General features: G+C 44.2%; 1 long non-coding RNA gene across 1 annotated transcript in view; it reads left to right on the top strand.

Moving 5' to 3' along the window:
- Positions 1–24,297, top strand: part of LOC142288097 (uncharacterized) — an 89,700-nt gene extending 65,403 nt beyond the window's left edge. Inside the window, exon 3 of the long non-coding RNA XR_012748976.1 lies at positions 24,066–24,297. This is a non-coding gene — a long non-coding RNA (uncharacterized LOC142288097). The remainder of the gene's footprint in view (positions 1–24,065) is intronic.
- The last annotated feature ends 512 nt before the right edge of the window (positions 24,298–24,809 follow it).

Here is a 24,809-nt window from a genome sequence, read left to right as displayed (position 1 = left end):
GGCGGGAAAAACAGTTAGTTAGAGTCTGGAGTTCAAGTGCAGTGGAGTTGGAGGTCTAAGCAGAGACTGTGTGTGTCTGGGTTGGAGCCTAGGCACCGTCAGCAAGGTCGGCAGATGGTGGTGGCCGTCTGCAGGAGTTAGCGGACGTCTGCGGAACCATAGGACCGGGGTCGGGCGGTGGCCCGCCGGTACCGAACCGGGGAGCCGAGTGAAGCTAAGCACCAAGGCAGGGTACTCAGACCCCGACTAGGCTCGGAAGCCGCTGTAAAAGTCGAATTCTCTGATTGCTGTCTGGAACCCAGGGATTCATTCCCACCCAAGTCCCGTTAGAAGGCAACCGTCCAACCAGTCCGAATAAGAGCCACCGCCAACAGCCAGAGATCCAAGGGCCAGCGCCTGCGGGCAAAACGGGCTCTCTGGACACATACAAGCCGGAGAGCGGACCACTCGTGGGAATCTATAGGGGTCAAACACATACAAACAGGTGCAGGGAAAGACAGCCGCCACCAACCCGCCCGGGAGAAGAGAAGACACAGCAGCCGGCTGTGGGCCCCGTCCATCCAGCCGTTTGGTTTACCAGAGACTTTGTTATTGACTACCTGAGTGAGTACACCAGTGCCATCCGGCACAGCGCTGCACCGTAACGCTGACCCCGCGGCCGCGCGGCCTCCCCGCATCGGCACCTGCACCTATCCCCTACCCACCGGCTCCCAACTCCTCCCCAACCGGGGCCCCGGGACCAACAGCCACTACCCACGGAGGGGCCAACAACTCAGCTGCTCCCCGCTATCTCTCCCGGGAACCCCCGTCACCAGCAGCGGTGGTGCCCACCATCACCACAACCCCGTGGGTGGCGTCACAACCGACATCCCACCACCAAACCTCCTCTTTTCACTTGTGGGCGAGGAGGCGCTGATCGAGCCCCGGGTCCACCCCCACTCGAGCCACCCAGCGGAAGCACCGGACCAAAGCGCCAGCGAATCCCTCGAGGCGAGCGGCGTTCCCGAAGAACCCCTCTCTGCCCGCGACACATAATAGTAGGAAACACTCCATCACTCATATACAAGCGTAGTAGGCAACATTGTAACAGATGGTGCTACTCTGTGTTAAAATCATTTCACAACATCTATGCTATTTATGTGGCTGTTCCCATTTCATTTAACGAGAATAGTTGCACTACCCTATCAGAATAGCAATCTGTAGCTGTCATAATTACACATCTATCAGAAAATACAGGTTATAGGACTGAACTACTGGGCATGTGTGACCTGACCACCATACTACACACATTAAAGGAATTGTCCAAGTTAAATAAAAAGCTCAAAAAACAGAGAAAGTGGAAATGTTGACACTTCCTACGTGTTGTATTGATCTTAGTATATCTAGTAGGAGTATATCATTGTATGTACCAAATCCATGACTTATGACCAGACCCATGGCGATACCAGACCTACATCACATTGATATACTCAACCCTATTGTCACGTCCCAACCAAAGTCCGCTCCTGCGACTTCTGCTTTGATCACCAAGCGCCGCCATATTTCTGCTGTGAGCAATGCTGGTGATAGGGAAGAAGTCAGTACCAGTGACTTTGGTGGGCACAGGCTCTGCCCATCCACTAAGCTGGGTTTCCCTAAGGCCTGCTGTACCACTGGCTGACTGTGTCTTCCAGCTAAAGTTACCACCTTTCAGCTACAGCCAATGGGAAGGCACAACACCTTTCTTATCCCCCCATCTGTCTGCTGGTCACTGCTAGAGATAGTTTTGTAGTATACTGGTTGTCTCTGGTTTGCACCCTGCTCCTAAACTTCTGATTCCTGTGTTTGACCTCTGCCTGTTCACTGACTACTCTCCTGCTTGCCGTGTTTTGCACTTCGCTGCCATCTTTGTTTTGACCTTAGCCTGAATTCCTGACTACCCTTTTGCCTGACGATTTTGTCCCTTTTTTGTACCTCATGGTTTGGACCCTGCCTGACGACTACTCTTTCCTGGGTTGCAGCCTTCCATAGGCAGCAATCTCCTGGACCCTGTAGTAATTCCAGATCCCTGTACAGGGGTTAAAGGGTTTTTGGGTTCTTGGGATCCTGCTGAGTGAGCGGCTTGCCTCTAGCCTGTCTGTGACAGCCATCCTGAGTCTGTGGCCCTGGGCAGAAGTCACACCTATCTAATATACTTTCTCAAGCAATAATACTGATTCTACAAACACAAGACTAATTTAATAAAGTTAAAAAATAGGAAAAAGTTGTATAAAGATAAGTGTTTAAAATATAAGTGTTTCAATTTTGCTAAATGCATGAATTCTCCAACTTAAATAAAAAGCTCAAAAATAGAAAATATGGAAATGTTGACACTTCTTGGTTGTTATATTGATCTTAGCATATCTAGTAGGAGTATTTAATTGTATGCACCAAATCAATGACCTCTGCCCAGACCCATGGCAGTACCAGACCTGCATCTCATTGATATACTGCACTCTATCTAATAATCATTCTCAAGCAATAATACTGATTCTACAAACACAAGACTAATTTAATAAAGTTGAAAAAATAAAAAAGTGATATAAATCAGACATAAGTGTTTCAATTCCTCTAAATACATGAAATAGCTTTTCCTATATACCTTCTGTTTGCACTTTATTGTCAATTTCCATTTTGTTTTTAAAGGCAAAGAATATCATAGTGTGTAGCATATTTTTATCATCAAAAACTTTGTACAGAAACCTCAAAGACATCATTATTTCATAGAGTTCAGACTGAATTATTTTTGAGCTGCTTAAAAACAGACCAATAATATGTATTTATGACCAATCCTTCCTCTAGCAAGAACATATTTCTTAGCAAATTTGAGATATAGTCCTATTAGTCCTTATCCAAAATAGGGCATTCAATCTATTTTTTCTCTATTATAGCTAAAAACAATAGGGTCAATTGCACAAGAAGTCAATTACCCTCTTGATATGTTCTGATAAGTTGCAGGAAACTTGAGAATGCAAAGGAAAGTTGCATAAATAAGGAGAGGACATAAACCCTTCATGTTTGGTCAAAGTCAAACCCAAGATCCCAGCACTCAAAGGCATCAGCCTGTTATCATGACTAATGCAAACTATGAAGTTAGTGCAGTCATAAACCACCACAGGAGAAGTATATGAAGGATTTCATTGGTGCAAAACAATTTTTTCTGCCATCATGGGCTTAGGCGAAGAGAGAAGATACCTGGAACACATCTTGTTCAAAACACAGATTGCCAGCACAAACCATCTCATTAAGATTTATTCAGATTTCATAAACGTGAACCAAGAAGTATAGAATCACTATTTAACTTCTTGGGAATCTGATGTTTCTCACGCTGGTCTTCTATATTGGCATCATTGATCTCATGTGACAAAACTTCTCAATGAACGGTTAGCGGGAGATAAACTTAATCCAAGACACCTACAAGTGCATCTCAATAAATTAGAATATCATCAAAAAGTTCATTTATTTCAGTAATTCAATACAAAAAGGGAAACGAATATATTATATAGAGTCATTACAAACAGAGTGATCCATTCCTGTATATTATATAGAGTCATTACACACAGAGGGATCTATTCCTATATACTATATAGAGGCATTACACACAGAAGGATCTATTCCTACAGTTAGGTCCAGAAATATTTGGACAGTGACACAAGTTTTGTTATTTTAGCTGTTTACAAAAACATGTTCAGAAATACAATTATATATATAATATGGGCTGAAAGTGCACACTCCCAACTGAAATATGAGAGTTTTCACATCCAAATCGGAGAAAGGGTTTAGGAATCATAGCTCTGTAATGCATAGCCTCCTCTTTTTCAAGGGACCAAAAGTAATTGGACAAGGGACTCTAAGGGCTGCAATTAACTCTGAAGGCGTCTCCCTCGTTAACCTGTAATCAATGAAGTAGTTAAAAGGTCTGGGGTTGATTACAGGTGTGTGGTTTTGCATTTGGAAGCTGTTGCTGTGACCAGACAACATGCGGTCTAAGGAACTCTCAATTGAGGTGAAGCAGAACATCCTGAGGCTGAAAAAAAAAAGAAAAAATCCATCAGAGAGATAGCAGACATGCTTGGAGTAGCAAAATCAACAGTCGGGTACATTCTGAGAAAAAAGGAATTGACTGGTGAGCTTGGGAACTCAAAAAGGCCTGGGCGTCCACGGATGACAACAGTGGTGGATGATCGCCACATACTTTCTTTGGTGAAGAAGAACCCGTTCACAACATCAACTGAAGTCCAGAACACTCTCAGTGAAGTAGGTGTATCTGCCTCTAAGTCAACAGTAAAGAGAAGACTCCATGAAAGTAAATACAAAGGGTTCACATCTAGATGCAAACCATTCATCAATTCCAAAAATAGACAGGCCAGAGTTAAATTTGCTGAAAAACACCTCATGAAGCCAGCTCAGTTCTGGAAAAGTATTCTATGGACAGATGAGACAAAGATCAACCTGTACCAGAATGATGGGAAGAAAAAAGTTTGGAGAAGAAAGGGAACGGCACATGATCCAAGGCACACCACATCCTCTGTAAAACATGGTGGAGGCAACGTGATGGCATGGGCATGCATGGCTTTCAATGGCACTGGGTCACTTGTGTTTATTGATGACATAACAGTAGACAAGAGTAGCCGGATGAATTCTAAAGTGTACCGGGATATACTTTCAGCCCAGATTCAGCCAAATGCCGCAAAGTTGATCAGACGGCGCTTCATAGTACAGATGGACAATGACCCCAAGCATACAGCCAAAGCTACCCAGGAGTTCATGAGTGCAAAAAAGTGGAACATTCTGCAATGGCCAAGTCAATCACCAGATCTTAACCCAATTGAGCATGCATTTCACTTGCTCAAATCCAGACTTAAGACGGAAAGACCCACAAACAAGCAAGACCGGAAGGCTGCGGCTGTAAAGGCCTGGCAAAGCATTAAGAAGGAGGAAACCCAGCGTTTCGTGATGTCCATGGGTTCCAGACTTAAGGCAGTGATTGCCTCCAAAGGATTCGCAACAAAATATTGAAAATAAAAATATTTTGTTTGGGTTTGGTTTATTTGTCCAATTACTTTTGACCTCCTAAAATGTGGAGTGTTTGTAAAGAAATGTGTACAATTCTTACAATTTCTATCAGATATTTTTGTTCAAACCTTCAAATTAAACGTTACAATCTGCACTTGAATTCTGTTGTAGAGGTTTCATTTCAAATCCAATGTGGTGGCATGCAGAGCCCAACTCGCGAAAATTGTGTCACTGTCCAAATATTTCTGGACCTAACTGTATATATTATATAGAGTCATTACACACAGAGGGATCTATTCCTATATATTATATAGAATCATTACACACAGAGGGCTCTATTCTTATCTATTATATAGAGTCATTACACACAGAGGGATCTATTCCTATATATTATATAGAGTCATTACACACAGAGGGATCTATTCCGATATATTATATAGAGTCATTACACACAGAGTGATTTATTTCAAGTGTTATTTCTGTTAATGTTGATGATTATGACTTACAGCCAATGAAAACCCAAAAGTCATTATCTCAGAAGATTAGAATATTATATAAGACCAACTGTAAAAAATTATTTTAAACTCAGTCATGTTGGCGCCTAATAAAAATTATGTAGAGTAAATGCCTCAATACTTGGTCGGGGCTCCTTTTGCATGAATTCCTGCATCAATGCGGCGTGGCATGGAGGCGATCAGCCTGTGGCACTGCTGAGGTGCTATGGAAGCTCAGGTTGCTTTGATAGCCGCCTTCAGCTCATCTGCATTGTTGGCTCTGGTGTCTCTCATAGATTCTCTATGGGATTTAGGTCAGGCGAGTTTGCTGGTCACTAAAGCACAGTGATACTGTGGTATTGGTACTTTTGGCAGTGTGGACAGGTGCCAAGTCCTGCTGGAAAATGAAATTTCCATCTCCAAAAAGCTTGTCGGCAGAGGGAAGCATGAAGTGCTCTAAAATTTCCTGGCAGGTGGCTGTGCTGATTTGGTCTTGATAAAACACAGTGGACCTACACCAGCAGTTACTCTTCCATTCCCTGCATTGTAATAATTATGCTTTCGGTTACCCCTCCAACCCCCCCACCCCCCACACATTTATATGTTCCAGAGATACAGTATTCTATGTATAAAGTGTGTGTCTGACTCTTACATCTTACCTCTTCTTTAAATCAAGTTCAAGAAATAATTTCGATAGAAATAGAAAATATATATGAATATTTTTCAATCCCAGTTTCTGTTACCTCTCCTGGGTTCCTGACATTGCTCCTTAGTCTCCATTGGCTTTCGCTGGTCTTCAAAGTTGAGTTACCAAAGAAAACCAGCACAGATTCTAGAGTTTTGTAGTTGTTTGGGATCTACGCCTCTTTTATGGATACCTACCGAGCACCAGCTTTGTCATAGTGTGCACCTGGTATAACCAGTTATGCTACATTCTTGGGCTATGCTACTTTTCCATACTGTGTCTCCTGAAATTCCCAGCTCTATTATGTCCCTGAGCACTGCTTCAATACCACAGGTTGCCTTTTGACATACCCAGCTCTTCTACGTCAGTGGGCTCTTTTAATTCTGTTCAGACATTACCAGCTCTGCTACTCTGCTGGACTCTGCTACATCATTACAGTTAGTTTTCTGATCTGCTCAACTCTTCTACATCACTTCAGTGAACATATTGACTTATTCAACCCTGCTACATCACTGGGCTCTGCTACGTTGCTACAGTAAATGTACTGAACTACTCAGCTCTACTACATTGCAGAGCCATCTCTGCTATGGAAATTACTCCACCTTGCTTCTTTGTTCTCCATATGCAAATTCCTTTGGCTTGAATATCAAAAGCCTCCATTTCTCCAGTTGGTCTACTTCACTTCATCAACTTCAACTGTCCTTCCTGCATTATGTCTGCTCATCTGAACCAAGGGCTTCGAGGATCCACCTCACCAAGTGAAACATAAGACTTTCCTTTCTCCAAGTGTAAAAAGAGTCACAGTTTTTAAGATATGTTTAGACAATCAAGCCTCTTAAGTATGGATGAAGAATTAAATTAATCCATTAGAACAATCCTTACTTGCTAAACAAATCAAAGTTCCTCAATAATAAGCTAATAGGAAAAGTTTCCTATGTTGAGACAACCAGAAATCAGAAGTGATCTGTGCGCGTACACCTTGCAGTAAGGGGTGCTTCACACACAGCGAGCTCGCTGCCGAGATCGCTGCTGAGTCACGCTTTTTGTGACGCAGCAGTGACCTCATTAGCGATCTCGCTGTGTGTGACACTGAGCAGCGATCTGGCCCCTGCTGCGAGATCGCTGCTCGTTACACACAGCCCTGGTTCGTTTTCTTCAAAGGCGCTCTCCCGCTGTGACACACAGATCGCTGTGTGTGACAGCGAGAGAGCGACAAATGAAGCGAGCAGGGAGCAGGAGCCGGCGTCTGGCAGCTGCGGAGGCTGGTAACTAAGATAAACATCGGGTAACCAAGGTGGTTACCCGATATTTACCTTAGTTACCAGCTTCCGCAGCTCTCACGCTGCCTGTGCTGCCGACTCCGGCTCTCTGCACATGTAGCTGCATTACACATCGGGTTAATTAACCCGATGTGTACTGTAGCTAGGAGAGCAAGGAGCCAGCGCTCAGTGTGCGAGGCTCCCTGCTCCCTGCACACACAGCTAAGCGGTGTGCGCTGGTAACTAATGTAAACATCGGGTAACCATACCCGATGTTTACCTTAGTTACCAGTGTCCGCAGCTTCCAGACGCCGGCTCCGTGCAAGCGCAGCGTCGCTTGCACGTCGCTGCTGGCTGGGGGCTGTTCACTGGTCGCTGGTGAGATCTGCCTGTTTGACAACTCACCAGCGACCATGTAGCGATGCAGCAGCGATCCTGACCAGGTCAGATCGCTGGTCGGATCGCTGCTGCATCGCTAAAGTGTGAAGGTACCCTAAGTGTTAAACTTTCCAGTAGTGCCACCAATGGGAAATTTCAGGAGATAAAGGGTTAAAAAAAGCACCATAAGGTTTTATCCAACAGATATGTTAAGGACATTCATGATAACTTGCTCATCTTGTAGAGTGGTGGCAACCACAACACAAGAGAAGCTCAACATATTCGGAGCACTGCTGCAGAATCCAAGGACAACAAAGTCCACCAATATTAAGATGATGAAAAAGTGTTGTCTTTCTCTGCACTGCTGTCAATGTCATTAGAAGGAACAGGACACAAGCGAGATAGGATGCTGTTTATTGTGAATACGCTTCAAAGTGTTCCACATTTCTTCACAGGCACAAACCGAAATACACACGAAATTCCGAGAGGCCGATTTTATATCTATAATCAATGGGTCTGCGCACACATCAGTGATTGTTCAGAGACCATGTGTCCATGCGGCGCACACCCGTGTCAGTGTGTTCCACATGGAGACAAGTCTATTTTTCTCCAGCATCACTGATGTCACATGGACTACACACTGATGTGATCCGTGTGACACGTACCAGAGAAAACACGTGCCTGTGAAATAAAATGATTTTCTATACTCACCTGTCTCCAACACAGCTGTCTTCCAGGCTGGCTAATTATACTCATGAATATTCACTGCACCTCCACCCGAAAGTAACAGCAGCTGTGAGACAGCAGAACCGGAGACTGCCGCGTCAGAGACATCAGCACCACGGACAGCAGCACCAGGGGACAGGTGAGTATAAAATTCCTGTTCCTCATGTGCTATGCCAGATAGCCCAAGGAGAACACATGTGTCCCAAAATCGTGACACACGGAGGCCCTTACGCACCTATAACACGTCAGTGAAAAACGTGTGATTTTCACTGACGTGTGAAACATGCCTTAGGGAAATTTGGCATTACACTGCGTGCATTCAAAAAAATGGGTTGTCTGCTTCATGTAGGATAGAAAAGGTCCTCCAGAACTAGACTTGTCGTTATTCTTCGATCATCAGTATTTGTACAACTTTCACAGCCATTACAGTTATTGTTCCTTAAAAGACCATATTGTATCTTATTTTAAGGGAACCTGAAGACCCACCTCTTCCGACAAGCCCACAACCTACAATAACCCTCAGTCCAGTACACCACTGCGCAACCAGGTCTGTCCTCACCTACTGTACCCTCACCCATCCCCTGTAGACTGTGAGCCCTCACAGGCAGGGTCCTCTCTCCTCCTGTACCTGTCTGTGCCTTGTAATGTTCATGATTGTTGTACTTTTTTTTAATGTATACCCGTAAAGTGCCATGGAATAAATGGCGCTATAATAATAAATAATAATAATTTTGTAAAATCTACATACCCATTTATAAATTATCTGTGATTGCAGTGCAAAAGATAATAATGATTGATAACCCATAGTGGCTCATCACGACAATAAATCAGGCAGTGTTATACTTCTTCTGATATATCACGGTACTAAAGATGAACAGTAGCATGGGACCAGCAAAAATGGAATGTGTTGTGATGGACAAAAAATGGAAAAAAAAAGTAACAAGATATTTTTTTTCTAAGAAGTGATCACCATCATTCACCAGATCTGAAATAGTTTCTAAAATCTACATTTTCACCTAGAATAGCAATTTGATAACTTTTTTTAATAGTATTTAAACTCCGTCCCCCTCCGATAAAAAAAGTCTCTATAGTACTTTAATATACTATAGCTATCATTGATTCAAAGCTTGAATAAATGATGGTGGCTTTGAAATATTGTATCTTTCTATACATCTGTTCCATGAAAGATCAGCAGCCCTATCATCTCTCTTAGTTTGTGACTGAATCTATAATAAGCAAATTCCATGATTATAGATAAAAAGGAAAAACAGTCATGTAAAATGGTAATCAACACCATGGATAATTATATACAAATATCTCGTCATGTTCTCTAAAAACATTCCATTCGCTGACAATTATCATCTAGACATTTCCATCTATACTTGATTTATCTCTTATTTTTATTTTTTTTTTGCTTATCTGAAGAATTCTCTACTTTGCTTAATGTTTGTTAACTGTTCATATTCCTTGAACAGCACAAACCCTTTAAGTCCGGTAAGTTGCTAAGTGCCACCTCTATGAATCGGACTTACATTTCCAGAACATCTCTCAGATGCTCGAATAATTAGGATTAGAGATGAGTGAATCAATTCTAAACTAATTGAATTAGCTATGAATGTTTTAAAACATTTGGATTGTAATGAATTTTGATTTAAATGATGGTGAGGGCCAAGAAGGGATGAGGGTTGTGAGGGCCTGTCTGGTGCTCTAAGCTGGTAGACCCAGACGGAGAAGAACAATAAAGAGGAGTCAATTGATGGGCTGGGTGGTGGGGCAGGTATGGGGACGGCTGTAAAGGGGGCTTTAAATGGAGCGACATCGCTAGCGATATCGCTAGCGATGTCACCCGCCCCCGTTGTTTGTGCATCACGGGAAAATTGCTGCCGGTGGTGCACAATCTCGCTTGTCCGTGTCACACGTACAGCCCTCCCTAACGACGTCACTGTGGGTGGAGAACAACATCCCCTGAAAAGGAGGAGGTTCGTTTCGGTGTCACAGTGATGTCACAGAGCGGGCCACCAATAGAAGCGGAGGGGCGGAGAGCAGCCACATCTCCGTCACTCCCACCTCGGTTCTCGTTAAGGACACAGGTACGCTGTAGTTCGTCGTTCCCGAGGTGTCACACATAGCGATGTGTGTTGCCTCAGGAACGATGAACAACCTGTGTCCAGCACCAGCAACAATTTATTGAAAATGAACGACGTGTCAACGATCAACGATTAGGTGAGTATTTTTGATTGTAACACTCGCTCATAGGTGTCACACGCAACGACGTGTTTAACGACGCCTGATGTGTGTCATGAATACCGTGACCCCGATGACATATCGTTAGAGATATCGTTGCGTGTAAAGCCCTCTTAGTTTATCATTTATTTAACGCCTTCCTCACAGATTTCTTTCCCATTGCATTTATTTGATGCAAATCTACTTTCTCTTTTATCCTTAAATTGAATGAATCTGTCCAAATCAAATTTCTAGAGATTTGTTTAACTATATTGAATATTTAAGGAATTTTGAGACAAAATCAAAATTTTGAACTCCTTATTGTATTGTTCCTTATTTTTTCAGTGTGGCAGGTTCAAAACAAGAATCTCAGGACCCAAGGTTTCCAAGCAGATCATTCTTATAGCGCTAGACTGCCTAGCTTACCTTTTTCCATATTACATCCTAGAGTTGTCCCATCTTCACGTAAGTGAAGCACACACTCCAGGCTGTCCACATGATGTAAAAGAAAATATGGCAGTGGACTGTGGCAGCATGGGCATGATGGCATGTCTCTGCTTTTGCAGCCTCAACAACTGTAAGCGGCAATGAACTATGTTTTATTACAAGTGATGAGTGAGTGGGCTCAGCACTGCTTGTTACTCTTGGGCTCAGACATCACCACCCTGCTGTCCAGAATCCCGGAGTGTCTATCGGCCATACCCTTGTTTTTCTCCTCTCGCTTCCTAAAATTCAATGTGGCCAAAACTGAAATAATCATCTTACGCTTATCTCACTTATCTCCCCTACCTGATCTATCTATTACAATAAATAACACTGTGCTCTCCCCAGTACCTGAGGTCTGCTGCCTCGGAGTAAGGGTACCTTCACACTTTAGCGATGCAGCAGCGATCCGACCAGCGATCTGACTTGGTCAGGATCGCTGCTGCATCGCTACATGGTCGCTGGTGAGCTGTCAAACAGGCAGATCTCACCAGCGACCAGTGACCAGCCCCCAGCCAGCAGCGACGTGCAAGCGACGCTGCGCTTGCACGGAGCCGGTGTCTGGAAGCTGCGGACACTGGTAACTAAGGTAAACATCGGGTATGGTTACCCGATGTTTACATTAGTTACCAGTGCACACCGCTTAGCTGTGTGTGCAGGGAGCAGGGAGCCGCGCACACTGAGCGCTGGCTCCTTGCTCTCCTAGCTACAGTACACATCGGGTTAATTAACCCGATGTGTACAGCAGCTACATGTGCAGAGAGCCAGAGCCGGCAGCACAGGCAGCGTGAGAGCTGCGGAGGCTGGTAACTAAGGTAAATATCGGGTAACCACCTTGGTTAGTTACCAGCCTCCGCAGCTGCCAGACGCCGGCTCCTGCTCCCTGCTCGCTTCATTTGTCGCTCTCTCGCTGTCACACACAGCGATCTGTGTGTCACAGCGGGAGAGCGCCTTTGAAGAAAACGAACCAGAGCTGTGTGTAACGAGCAGCGATCTCGCAGCAGGGGCCAGATCGCTGCTCAGTGTCACACACAGCGAGATCGCTAATGAGGTCACTGCTGCGCCACAAAAAGCGTGACTCAGCAGCGATCTCGGCAGCGAGCTCGCTGTGTGTGAAGCACCCCTAACTCTGGACTCTGCCTTGTCCTTCATACCGCACATGCAATCTCTTACCACCTCTTGCCATCTACAACTCAAAAATATTTCCAGAATCTGTCCTTTATTCAAATCCCAATCTAAGAAATTCTAGTGTATGCCCTCATAATTCCCTCCTCAATCAACATCCTCCTCTGTGACCTCACTGCTAACACTCTCACACCTCTCCACCCTTCCTTAATTCTGCTGCCTGACTAAACCACCTTGGGCCTAGCCACTCCACCACTTCTCCCCTATGTAAATCCTTTCATTGGCTCCTAATTCCCTACTGCATTCAATTTAAACTACTAATACCAACCTACAAAGCTGCCCATAATCTGTCTAATCCATATATCTCTGACCTAATCTCTTGATATACTCCAATGTGTAATCTTCGGCCTTTTCAAACAATCCACCCCTATGTTTCACCTATTCTGCAGGCTTCTTCTTCTTGGGGCGCCACCAGCGTACTACCTCACATCCTTTAAATTCTACATAAATTAAACCCTGCTACACAAATGATTTTGTCAGAAACAACCTAGCTCAGCCCTAATTCTAATTGGCTGACTCTAATTGGCTGTCATATGGGATGAAAAATCTCATCCTCTGCAGATTTCCTGGCTAAAAATCTTGAGGGGAAACCCAGTCATTTTCTGTAATGCGAGGAAATACCTTAAAAGCACTAATTTATAACTACATGGAATATAAGTAGGGAGTATAGGATCTAAGGCCCCCTTCACACGTCCGCGAAAATCACGCACGTGTTTCACGGACATGTCAAAGGTGCGTTTTCCCCTCCGTGTGACGTGTTTATAGCACTATCTTTCTACTCACCTGTCCCTGGCGTCACTGTACGTGGTGCTGATCTTCGGTCTCCAGCCCTGCCGACTCCCCTCTGCTGCTGCTGCTTCCGGCCGCAGTGAAGTGAATATGAAATGAGCATAATGAGCGGCAGTCGGCAGCAAGTGACAGCAGCGGCAGAGACAGGAGGGCTGGAGAAGGTGAGTAAAGATTTTTTTTTTTCACCGATGTGGCGCCCTGGCCTAGCCAGGTTCTCACAGGTAACATACAAACACCCCACCCCCACTAGACAGCAACATTAGCCAAACATAAAACCCTTGTTGCCTTCCTCCAGGGTCTGATGCCCACACCAGGTGGGCGGAGCCAAGCGGTTGGCCCCGCCCACCCAGGAGTTCACAGGCCTGGAGGCGGGAAAAGTGACAGTTTTAGTTCAGGGAGTTGAAGTGAGAGGAGTCAAGTGAAGAGTGTCTGGGTTGGTGGCGCAGGCACTGACAACAAGGTTGGCAGACGGTGGTGGCCGTCTGCAGGAGTGGTGGATCGACGTGGAACCGTAGGACCGGGGACGGGCGATGACCCGCCGGTACCGACCGGGGAGCGAAGTGAAGCCAGCACACACAGGCAGGACCATCGGACCCCGGCTAGGCTTGGAGCCGCCGTCAACAGTCAAATACGAGTGTGACAGGAACCCCAGGGGTTTCCTAACAGCCAAAGACCCGTTAAAAGGCAACCGCCCACACCGTGAGGGTAAACAGCTACCGCCTAAGGCTAGAGACCCAAGGGCTAGCGCCTGCGGGCAAACGGGCTCCTCCGGCACCCTTACACCGGGGAGCGGACTACCGTTGGGAACCCATCGTAGTCAAGACACTACACTAAGGAGCAGGGAAAGACAGCCGCCATCACCTGTCTGGGGAGAGACACAGCAGCCGGCTGCGGGACCCGTCCATCCAGCCGTTTGGTTTACCGAGGACTTTGTGCATCTCTTGCTGAGTGAGTACGCCTGTGCCATCCGGCACCGCGCCACGCTGCCCCTGCAATCCTGCACCTCACCAACTCTGCCTCCCCGTCTCACCACCGGGCCCCGGGACCACCGACCCCTACCCACTGAGGGGGAAAACAACATCCCAGCTGCTCCCTATCATCGCTCCCGGGATCCCCGTCACCAGCAGTGGTGGTGCCCATCTTCACCACAACCCATGGGTGGCGTCACGGACTAAATCCTCTCATACCAACCACCCTTTTCACTCACGGGCGAGGAGCGCCACTCGAGTCCCCAGATCCGGCCCACCGCTCGAGCCACCGAGCAGCAGTCGCAGCAGCGCCGGACCCGAGCATTAGCGAGCGCAGCGCAGCGGCGTCCTCCCCACCTGCGACAACTTGGCGTCACGAACAGGATCGAACCCATCCACTTACCGGTGGAAGTGCGCCTTGTCCCATCTGTCAGCGGCGTCCCGCTGTGGAAAATCCCGAAGGCCGCCATTTTAGGCGCCAAAAACAACAGCTTGGCGCCTTCTTCCCCAAGCAGCAGGCACGAAAAAGAGGCTCCGCCCCCTGAAAACGCAGGCGAAAGCAAAGCTCCGGAGGATCGGAAGCGAAAGGAAAACTTTAAAAGTTGCTAGAAGGACTGCTCCCGAGTACCAAGGGTGAGCAGTAGGAAGGAACTGCAGTTCATGTGACCAGGACTATAAAGGCAGGAACGCCAGGACTTTGCCTAATTCCGTTCCTGGACAAGCGAGCCGCAAACCCCGATGACATCTTACCCGGCTCCGTCAGTCCGCCCAGCAACAACGGTGATGATGTCGGCTCCGGCAGTCCGCCCAGCCGCAACGGAGGTGGCACCCGATTGGAAGCCTGCCTCAGATGCAGCACCTGCCGCTCCCAGGTACCCTGTCCTGGCTGTGGAGCAGCCGGAATGCACCTGCAGAGAGGAGGAGCAGGCCACTGAGTAATGGGGCTCTCGGCAGTTAGTGAGGCCGGTTGAAGCCGGCGCCCAGGGCATCCGAGTGGGCCTGGCTCCTGAGCAGGAGGCAGAGCATGGAACCCGTGCCCCGTACTGGGAGTGGCGGCAGCAGCAGCGGTAGCGGAGCATGGACGGCTACCCACAAGTTAAAAAGTTGATTGTTAAATGGACTGTCACCCCTGTTGAACGTCCTCAAGTTCAGGAGGAGGCCATCTGCACCACAGGTGTGGGGTGGCAGAACAGTTTAAAGTTTTAGTAAACATACCTCCCGATGTAGGAAGATGTATAGTTGTAATGTGTGCACTTTCTTTTTCCCGTTACAATAAATGTCGGTGCCCAGACAGTCCGAGGACGGGCTGTGTTTTACCAAGGGGGTGTGTGATGCCCTGGCAAAACCAGGGTGTCACAGACCTGCAGAAATCCAGCAAAGAGCAGGTCATTCTCCTTCTTGGTAAACTGATCCCACACCAGTGCAGCAGGACAGACACCCCTCCCCCCCAGTGTAGAGCAAAAGAGAGCAGCAGGGGAGGGGCTGGAGCAGAGTATCTGGGGAGAGGGAGAGGAGAAGAGCACGGAGTTGTAGCTCCCGGGCTGCTACAGAAGCCTGCTCCAAAAGGGCTGGGACAGGCTGTTAGTGAGGAAGGAACTTGAGGTGACCGGGGCAGGGTAGTGGCCCGCCGGTATCGAAAGAGATCCCGGATCACTGCAGGGGAGTGGACTCCTCGTTCCCGGCTGAGGAGGAAAGAAAGAGAAAGAGTGGAGAAAGAGGCACCTGGCTGCAGGGAAAGAACAGGGGCTGCTGCACCATGTGTGGGACTTCAACACCCTCCGTACCGAAGGCTACGGACACTGGCAATTTCTGGTTAATTCCTGACTCTGTGTGAATTTCCTTGCAAAGCGAACTGTGAGTAACAACATCCCCCAGTCCAACCGGGCGCACAGCTCTCAGACGGTCTCCATCTCCTCCCTGCCCCACCTTACCGGGGTCCCGGGACACCAACACCCTACCCGTGGAGGGAAATCACCACCTTGCTGCCCACCACCATCCCCGGGATCCATTAACCGGCAGTGGCGGTGCTCCGTTACCTCACCGCACACCACGGGTGGCGTCACGGACAATTTCCCCTACTTAATCCCCCTTTTATTGTGGAGCCTGGAATCTCAGACCGGGTCGCGCCACCGTGATACTTACTGAAGTGACCCTTGGCTCGGATCTGAGTACCCCTATCCCTGGGTTACACACTGACACGTGTGTTTCTCCGGCGCATGTCACACGGGACCTCATCCACACTACATCCGTGTGGTATGAGTGCGAGCCGTGTGACACCTGTGCTGCCGGAGAAAAACGGACATGCATCCGTGTGGAGCATACGGACACACGCCTGATCCACACGGAGGCATGGGCCAATGGCTGCACACGTGCATGCACATAAACCCATTGATTTTAATGGGTTTACGTGTGCCCGTGTCTCCGGTACATGCGGGCATGGACCTAGCACGTACCGGAGACACGTGCATGTGAAGGGGGCCTAAGAGATAGGATAGGACTCAACCACTGTTATACTATCGGGCAGTGCAGATCTGTGATTTTTTGTTTTCTAAGTTTACGTTCACACAAGTGTGTGACTCGGATGCGAAAATCTCGCATTGCATTTGGACCAATGTTATTCAGTGAGGGAGAGCAGATGGTCAGCTTTTTTCTCATCCAGATTCGGGATGAGTGAAAAGTCACAGCATGCTGCGATTGTCAGTGAGAGACGTGCCACACGCACCCGCTTTTGCCCCATTGAAAACTAAAGGGTTAAAAAAATAAAAAATATACACACATTTGGTATTGCCGCGTTCAGAAACAACCTATCAAAATATAAAATCAATTAATCTGATCGGTAAACAACGTAGTGGCAAAAAAATTCCAAATGCCAAAATAACGTTTTTTGGTCACCACAAATTTTGCGCAAAATGCAATAACAGGCGATCAAAACGTAGCATCTGCACAAAAATGTTTCAGTTAAAAACATCAGCTCGAGAAGCAAAAAATAATCTGTCACTGAGCCATAGATCCCGAAAAATGAGAACACTGTGGGTCGTGAAAAATGACGCAAAACGTGCACCACTTTTTTCAGACATGCGTCTAATTTTTTTTTAACCCCTTAGATCAATATAAACTTATTCATGTTTGGTGTCCACGAACTTCCATCGAACTAAGGCTTCACACATACACATCAGTGTTACAATATAGTGGACACTGTGAACAAAATATCTCAAAAACTATAGTGCAAGCACACTTTTTTTGCATGTTTTCCGTATTTGGATTTTTTTGGCCATTTTCCCAGTACATTATATGGTAAAACTCTTGGATTCATTTAAAAGTACAGCTCGTTCCGCAAAAAAAACGAGCCATCGCATTGACCATATTGACTGAAAAATAAAAAAATGTTACGTCTCTCGAAAGAAGAATGGTGAGAAAAAAAAAACGGAAAACGCAAAATCGGCCGGTCGTGAAGGGGTTAATGAAAAGGCACACTAAAAAAACAAATATAAAAATATAATAAATGTCAAAAGTAAGTTTGCAAAAATGATTCAGAAATCCAATCCTTGTGTATATTTTGGTGCCATACCAAGTGCTGCTGCACCTTTGTGTAAATTTGCTTATGCATTGCAGTCATTGGTTTGCACATGCCCATAGACTATACTGTGTTAGGAGCTTCGGTTTTGCAAATTACAAGTGTTATCATGATATTCCTCTTCAGCTGCCCAGTTTAGACGTATTTTCTACTACTTGATGCCAGAGTTTTGCATTTTATTGCTTTCACTTTAAAATTATGTTTTTTCCCATCGCCATGTTGATTGCATTTAAACGCGCTGCATTTGTTAAAAGGATTATGTCAGGAGAACATGACTTGTTGTTTAAATCAGGTATTTAGGTTCATTTTTATAGGGTTTTTTTTTTTAACCCCTTCACCCACCAGCCTGTTTTCACCTTCCCGACCAGGCCAATTTTGTCGATTCCGACCAGTGTCACCTTACGGGGTAATAACTTTGGAACGCTTCAATGGATTCCTGTGATTCTGACACTGTTTTTTCGAGACATGTTGTACTTCATGTTATTTTTACGTTTAGGACAAGATTTTTGCTTATTTGTGAAAATATCAGAAATTTGGTGAAAATATAGCAATTTTCAAAATGCTTTAAATCTGAGAGTTAGGGGTACTTTGCACACTACGGCGAAAGTGACGCACATCCGGCGTCGCAGACGATATCGTAGTGTGTAAATCGTTTTTGATACGATTAACGAGCGCAAAAGCGTCGAAATCGCATCATCGGTGTAGTGTCGGTCATTTCCATAATTTCGCGGCAGCGACAGGTACGATGTTGTTCCTTGTTCCTGCGGCAGCACACATCGCTGTGTATGAAGCCGCAGGAGCGAGGAACATATCCTTACCTGCGTCTCGCGGCTTACGCTGGCTATGTGGAAGGACGGAGGTGGGCGGGATGTTTACGTCCCGCTCATCTCCGCCCCTCCGCTTCTATTGGCTGCCTGCCATGTGACGTCACAGTGATGCCGCATAACTCGCCCCCTTAGGAAGGAGGCGGTTCGCTGGCCAGAGCGACGTCGCAGGGCAGGTAAGTGCGTGTGAAGCTGCTGTAGCGATAATGTTCACTACGGCAGCTATCACAAGATATCGCAGCTGCGACGGGGCGGGGACTATCGCGCTCGGCATCGCTATCATTGACTTGCGATGTCGTAGTGTGCAAAGTACCCCTTAGGTTACGCAAAATAATAAACAATATATCCGACATGTCTACTTTACATAAGTGCCATTTATGAAACATCCTTTTTTTGTTAGGAAGTTAAAAGATTACCAGCAATTTCAAATTTTTCCACAAGATTTACAAAAACATTTTTTTAGGGACCACATCACATTTGAAGTGACTTTGAGAGGGCTATGTGACAGAAAATACCCAAAAGTGACACCATTCTAAAAACTGCTCCCCTCAAACTGCTCAATACCCCATCCAAGAAGTTAAATAATGTGTGTAAGAATGAATTGTATGTGTAACAATGAATATGGGAATATAGACATGCATTACTGCTATGAAAAATGGAAAAATTTAGATAACACAGAAAAATGGCCAGTTTTATATGAGCCAACAGCCAACGGTAAGGTGACTTCTTTTTTTTGGGTCCCTATCAAACTAAGGCCTCTGTTTTGGTTAAAAAAACTTCTGCTCTTCAGCCTCAGGCTATTTTAATTCTCTATTTGCAGGTTCCTGTCCACCCATAAATTGTGGGGGGTTTTTAACCCAAAGAGAGGCATTAGTTTGATAGGAACTCAACAAAAAGTGATTGCCTTGCCGTTGGCTGTTGGGCTCACATAAAACTGGCCATTCTTGTGTACTAAGTATCTACATTTTTCCGTTTTTTTCATGACAGTAATGCATGTATATATTCTCATATTCATTGTTACACATATCTTAGTGCAACTGTTTCCTGTTTGTTACTATGTTTCATGTTCAGTTTCCACCTGTTCACTTTAGAAAGGTAGGATGTGCTATCAGTCTTTTTCTTTGATCACATAGCAATTACAGTCATCATTGCCTGGTACTTGGATTGACAGCTCGCTGTGCATACAGTAGATTCCCTGCAAAGCAAGCTGTCAATCAAAGAGCCATGGAGTGTTTAAAGCTACTGCTCGGTGCACGCCCTGTGACTGAAAGCCGGCGGCTCCTGGAAGTAACTATGTTATTTGCTTGCCCTATTACAAATTATTATTACAAAATATCCCAATAAAGCTAAAAACTCATTAAAAAACGTTTTTTTGTTGATGGTATGTTAAAATACATATAGACACAAACAATATAAAAATGTATAATAAAATAAATCCGAAGGCTAGGGGAGCAAGTCATACACCATAAATACCAGAGCATATACCATACAAAATCACTGCAAATTAAATTGCTGAGTTCTGGCTATACAAACTGCAGATAGCAATAATACATATTATAGTTAATGAAGGCACTGGAGCACAGATGTAGTTTGTAGTATCCTCAAAATGGTAAAATACCAAATGTAACCGCATCCATAAATGCCTCACTATAATGAACTGCTCAATTATCAAATACCAGACCTGCTGCCATACTAATGGTGTAGCACCGCTCCCCCGCCAGCCACTCCAACGCACGTTTCACACCGCTTCCTCAGGAGTGATGACTGTTACAAATTATGTCTGTAATGATAGTGACAGTAGAGAATAAATTGTGCTCACTGCTATAGTCCTGGTGCTCGGGGAAAAAAATTATTCAATCGAGAGGGGTAATCCCGGCACACAGTATATGAAAGAAATGGTAAGTCCAGGTATAGTATGCTTGAAAAAAATTTTTTCTTTATTTTTCACCAATTATTGTACTGCCCGCCCAAAGTTTCGGCTCACGCAGGAGCCTTCATCAGGGGTCAAGAGCACTAAGAAAGGGAATATGGTATACAAGGAAAAAACAAACAGAAACAATATTTACAAAATGCATCATGACATTACATCAAAGAAATTAAAAGGAAAAAAACCTGTTGAGGACTATGGGAAAGATATGAAACTATTGTCGTGGTGTGAAGGTTGACCTAAAAGGATCTAACCGCTAAGTGAGAAGGAAAGAAAATCCTGTGAATATGAAGGGTGAAGAAGAGGGGGGGGAGAGAACAAGGGAAAGAAGAAGAGAATGAAAAGGTACAAGAAGGGACCTGAGGAAATATAGAGAGAGGGAGAAGGAAACAGGGAAAGGAGAGGAACTGGAAAGTGTGGAGTAGTCAGGAAGCAAGAGAATTACTGGAGAACATACCCGAGAAATTGGTAATGGTGAGAAATCATGTAGGTACAGCAGGACTTAGTGTAGTCAGCTAATGGGTTAATCCAACAGGAGGAAATGGTTGCTACCGAAAAGGTAGACAAGGTAAACCCGAAAAGGGGGTGGGTTGCAGATGATGTGAAGGGGCTCACACGGTAGTTTGGGATATAAGGTGAAAGCAATGGGACAATGTCATGTATACTACGATTATCAGTCATATGTAGTATGACAAGTAGGTTGTCAAAATGACGTCAGTGTTGCTAAGAGCACTTTGGGTAGGAACATACCTAAGAGCACTTTGGATAAAGGTGAGAGCACCAGGGACAAGCCTAGAGTGGCATGGTAGTATGGTAACTACGTGGAGGGAAGCAACCTTCACACCACGACAATAGTTTCATATCTTTCCCATAGTCCTCAACAGGTTTTTTTCCTTTTAATTTCTTTGATGTAATGTCATGATGCATTTTGTAAATATTGTTTCTGTTTGTTTTTTCCTTGTATACCATATTCCCTTTCTTAGTGCTCTTGACCCCTGATGAAGGCTCCTGCGTGAGCCGAAACTTTGGGCGGGCAGTACAATAATTGGTGAAAAATAAAGAAAAAATTTTTTTCAAGCATACTATACCTGGACTTAGCATTTCTTTCATGTAATGATAGTGAGACTTCTGAAAAGACTACAAAAAAAATAAAAACAAGTTCATTTGGTCCCATTATTTTCTGATGATATAGCCTTCTCAGTGATTGCTTTTTGTCACCTGTTTTATACAATTAACTTCAAAGAAATTGAGTTATATTTTTGGAGACTTTTGGGAAAGTGATAAATGGGTTTTTATTATAACTGATTTCAAAGAATGTTTGGTTTAAACTTTCAAAAACTACGAATTTGTATAAATACAGAAGTAACCTGGAAGGAACACCGTCCACCCTGCACACTCCGATAATGAATCTCTACACCAAAATGAATTTCTAAGTTACAGAAAACAATATAAAATTATCAGCAGGAAGACGTCTCCGCAGCGGAGCATTGTATTGTGCTTTGTATTTCAGGAAGGAGGTTATTAGAAATCATTCCAAACCGTCCTTTCTAATTATCAACACTTATAAATTCTATGACTTACTGGAGTCAGTCTGTATCTGACTTATTTTGCTTCAGTCTCTAATTAAACTCTTGGCAAGACTCCGAAAAGGACAAAAAAAAACACAAAAAAAACAGAGCAATACATTTTCTTACATGGATCTTGATCATTTTGTTTAACCCTTTAAGGAGTGGTCAATTTTTCATGTTTGCACTTTCGTTCTTTTCCTCCGATTACTCCAAGAGCCATAACTTTTTCATTTTTTTGGTCAATACAGCCATATGAGGGCTTGTTTTTTTTTGCGGGAGGAGTTGTACTTTTGAATGACACCATTCATTTTATCAGATATGATGTAATGGTAAGTGGAAACAAAATTCCAAGTGTGCCGAGGAGTCCGCTCCCCGGCTTGTAGATGTCGGAAGAACTCGTTGGCCCGTGGGATCTCTGAGCCTTGGCGGTGGCTTTCTATCCCCCTCGTTGGGCTGTTGTCTTCTATGAGGGACTTTGGGTGGGAAAGGACCTAAAGTCCAGAACGCAATCAGTTAATTAACTCAGTCCAGTAGTTTTTAGACCTCGTTTCAGGGTCTGAGTACCCCCTCTTGTGCTCTGGCTTCCGAGTCGGTTCCCCGGGTCGGTACCGGCGGGCCACTGCCTTGTCCCGTTTCACCACGGTTCCACCGAGCCATCTTCCTGGCTCCTGCAGACAAAGGCCTTCGTAAGTCTCCTAGCCAAAGGTGCCCAGGCTCCAACCCTGGCACTTGTCAGTCTGTTACAGGCCTGACCTCCTCCACTCCACTCTCAGAACCAACTCCTTGTGAACTGTTTTTGTTTTTCCTCCCTCAGGTTCTCTGAACTCCTTGGTGGGCATGGCTAACCACCTGGCTCCGCCCCCTGGTGTGTTGATCCAGCCCTGAGCGAGGTGACTAGGGTGTTATGTGGTTGGCTGGTGTTACCTAGTGAGGGGACTGGTGTTGTGCGGGGCTCTATCTGTGACTACCTGGCTTGTCCAGGGCGTCACAGTATGATTCTCTAGGTTAGTACGAATACATTATGCTAATCATATATAGTTTTTGTTTTATTTAGGAGATAAAAAAAATAATTCTAAAATGTTGAAAAAATCTTGCTCCTGTCGCAGCTTTCCAAAAGCTGTAGCATTTCCTATTTTTGGCATATGGAGCTGTATGAGGGCTTCTTTTTTGTGCCCAGAGCTGATGTTTTTATTAATATTATTTTGGGGGTATATATGATATTTTGATTGCCTGTTATTAAATTTTTTCTATTGTTGCCGCAACCGAAAAGCTGCAATTCTGGAGTTTTAATTTTTTTTCTTGTTACGCTCTTTACCTATCAGATCAATAAAAAGTGGTGCATTTTTTGCGCCATTTTCCGAAACCGATATCGTTATCATTTTTCGGGATCTATGGCTCAGTGATGGCTTATTTTTTGCATCTCGAGCTGACTTTTTTAATGGTAACATTTTTGCGCAGATGCTCTATTTCGATCGCCTGTTATTGCATTTTGCGCAAATTTTGAGCAAAATTTGTGGCGACCAAAAAAAGTAATTTTGGTGTTTGGATTTTTTTTATCGCTACACCGTTTCCTATCACAATAATTTATTTTATATTTTGATAGATCACACGTTTCTGAATGCGGCGATATCAAATATGTGTATACTTTTTCGGTTTTTAACTCTTTAATTTTCAATGGGCGGAATGGCAGGTGATTTGAACTTTTATTTATTTTTTTTAAACTTTTTTTAATTTTTTTTTATTTAACTAGTCACCTTAGGGGACTATACCGAATGATCAGCAGTCTGATCGCTTTTCCATTTCTCCAGATCACAGCTACACAGCTGAGATCTGGAGAAAAGCTGCTTTACTTTCACACATATGAGGTGCTGGAGAGAAGATAGGGTATCATGCCATGCTACCTCCAATGAAAAGAATTGTTGATTAATTGTATATTTTTATTCTATAGTTGGACGCGTTTCTGGGATCAAGTCCCCTTCATCAGGACCAAGAAAATCAACAAAGAGTGTCCATGGATACAGCCGACAGATACATATACCTACGATACAGATAGAGGACCGCCCACTGAAGATACAAAAAATGAGCGGGTAACAACCAATACAATAATGCAGCATTGTCTAAAAAGTACAAATATAAACATTGATATGTATAGATAAAAAGTCATACATTAACAATAAACATAAGGCATATTAAAATGTGAAAATATAAATGTAAAATTTTGTGAAATAAAACAAAAAAAGAAAATGGAAAAAAAAATTGTATATTTATATAGTGATTAGAACTCGCAAACCACCTATACTAATGTCCGTGATCTTAGAATTCAGTGGCGTGCACCTCTTTGAAAAATACAGGAAAAGAAAAAAAAAAAGGAAGAAACAAGATTGTTCTTATCTGGAGGCAATATATTAATAATGATATGTGAGTGTTATTTAAAGTGAAAAAAATGATATAAGCTCAACCAAAAAGTGAAACATCCATGGTTTATAAGGAATAAGAAATATAAAAAAATAAAATAAAAAAGAAAAATTAACTATGAAAAAATTAGTTAATGAGATAACATATATAAAATTAACTTTTAATACATTATATATATATATATCATATTATTATTATTAATATAATATATATGTATATATATATATATATATATATATATATATATATATATATATATATATATATATATATATAT

The sequence above is a fragment of the Anomaloglossus baeobatrachus genome, chromosome 1 (genome assembly GCF_048569485.1).
Source record: "Anomaloglossus baeobatrachus isolate aAnoBae1 chromosome 1, aAnoBae1.hap1, whole genome shotgun sequence".
NCBI lineage: Eukaryota > Metazoa > Chordata > Amphibia > Anura > Aromobatidae > Anomaloglossus > Anomaloglossus baeobatrachus.
Note: the sequence above shows the minus strand (reverse complement) of the source record. Positions and strands in the feature narration are given on the sequence as shown.